Below are 2,467 nucleotides of genomic sequence, written 5' to 3' on the forward strand. Positions count from 1 at the left end.
GGAATCACATTGAAGCAACAGAATGAACACAAGCATATCAATTACAAAATGGCTCAATAAATCTCACGAAACATCATGGATAAACAGCACCCATCAAAGGACCAACACACCAAAAATCATGGCATTTGGACAAGTATAAGCATGGCAATCAAATTCATCAAGGCAAGGTAGTCACAAGCAAGCTCAAATAGGACCTCAAATGATACATCAACTTAAGGAAATCCTAAAACAGAGATGACAAATGATAAATGACTCAAACCAAAGCCACAATAAGCTTCAATGTGTCTAGAAAACATGTGCAAAATTTCAAGTTCATATGATAAAGCATAAGAATTTCACAAATCATGAAAGTTCAACACTCTTCAAAAGATCAAACATGGCAATCCAGAAAGAAAAATATCAAACAAATCAAAAATCAATCCAAAAATTCTACAAAAATGCATGATCAATCCTAACATCCAGAAGAGGCATCATGCAAAAAATCACATCATTTGGCATTTAATTGGCATGGTAAAGAAAATCAACAAGTCAAGCAAGCAAAGGTGTGAAACACATTGTCACACCTACATTAAACAGATTATATCTCAACAACCAAAAATGCTAAAAATGCAAACTCAACAGCAAAATGTCAATTAGGATGTCTAGTTTAAGCATGTCAATTTTCAGATTCATTGGATTAACCATCATCATTTCACAAAGAAAATAGCAAGCAAGGTGCAAGATAGCATATGCATGAACAAACCCTACGCAATTTAAAAATCCAACCGAGCACAAATTCTGGAAAAATCATCATAAAATAGTAGACATCATGAAGATCATTGTGCACAAAACCTCATGTGATTTGGATAAGTATTTATGGAGTTATGATTTTTTGAATGAAGAGAAAAATTGAAAAATACATGATGAAGTAGCATGAACATGGATGAGTGAAATGAAATAATTCAGCAAGGCAAGTTGGAAAATGATGGAGCCAAGGATCGAATGGATGCACAATTCAAAAGGAAAGGCGCGCGCTATCAAAACACGGTCGTTTAGACCAAACCCTAGGCGCATGCATGCATGCTGGGAAACGTAAATCCGCAGGAAAAGCTCATGAATCCGCAGGAAAAAACGCATGTAATGCTATGAATGTTATAAGAGAATCCGCAGGTAATTTCCAGCCAGCAAGAACATGATGAAGATCTTCATGATCTTCATCAACGATTTTCCAGAAAAATTGAAAGTTTCCAGAAACACAAATCATGCATTGCATCATGTAGATCCAACATCCAGCATCAATAATCAACAGTTATTCCATCAAATAACATCATATCAAGCGTCAATCGAGCAAAATGAAAATCAATAACCAAACTTAAATCAATCGGTTCTCTCTCAATATAGCATGGAATTACACGAAACGAAGCTCAGAATCATCACACAAACGAGATCTACAACATTCCTATCACAAAAATGAGAAAAGAGAGAGTCGAATTCCACACCTCTTGAAGAGCAGCTTTCAAAATCGTGTGTTCCTGGCCTTGTAATGCTTGGATCTTTCTCTTGCGAGCTTGTGTAGTGTATTGGAGAAGTTCTTGATGCTTAATTGAGCTTGAATCAACAGTTTGAAGAATTCACCATTGATGAACTCTTGCTTGGAACAACTTGAAATGGCACGAATTCAAGTAGATCCTGCTTGAATGTTGCTCAGTGATGATGCTTGATGATGAACAGAGCAAGAACAATGCAAGTTGCTTCAAGAAAATGAGAGAAAAAAATTGAGAGCAAAAATTTCAGATCTGAAAAAATGAATTGTGGTTAGGGTTTTTCTGTTATGATTTCACTTATATACTCCTAATTAACCAAACTTAAACATGATTAATCAATTGGTAATGAAAAATTAGTGAAAACAAAGTGTTTGGACAAATTGGCAAAATCACCCTTATGCATGTGCATGGCAATGAACAGTGCACGTGATGCTGAGTTAAATCCACTCCAAATGCTGTTTAGAACCAAATGCCATTGGAAAAATGTAAAGGCAATGCATATTTTCCAAATTGGAAATTTCCCTCCAAAATTTAAATGAAAATGCCAATATTTTTGCGATGGGAATTGATGAAATGTAATGCATGATTTGGATAGTAGAGATCAAGAGAGAAATGTTCCAAAAAGAACCACTTCAATTGGCCTTTTGGTTCAAAAGTTATGCAAGCTTGAAGTTCAAATTCCATTGGCAATGATTGATCCATAATTTCTTAACCACACATGAGAAATGGATGTTCTTGGACTTTTTGGAAATAGGAGAGAAAGATCTACAACTTTCATGTTTAACAGAATTTCATTTGAAGCATTTTTGGTCATGTAATCTTGAGGAGAAAACCTTTCCATTTTTGGCAAATCCAAATTATAGGTCACTTTCTATTTTTGGAAAGTTTTCATCTGACTTTATTTTCTTCAATGTTGATGTTTGAAATGTCAAACGAGACTTGTT

This window comes from Lathyrus oleraceus, chromosome 2 (genome assembly GCF_024323335.1).
Source record: "Lathyrus oleraceus cultivar Zhongwan6 chromosome 2, CAAS_Psat_ZW6_1.0, whole genome shotgun sequence".
Classification (NCBI taxonomy): domain Eukaryota; kingdom Viridiplantae; phylum Streptophyta; class Magnoliopsida; order Fabales; family Fabaceae; genus Lathyrus; species Lathyrus oleraceus.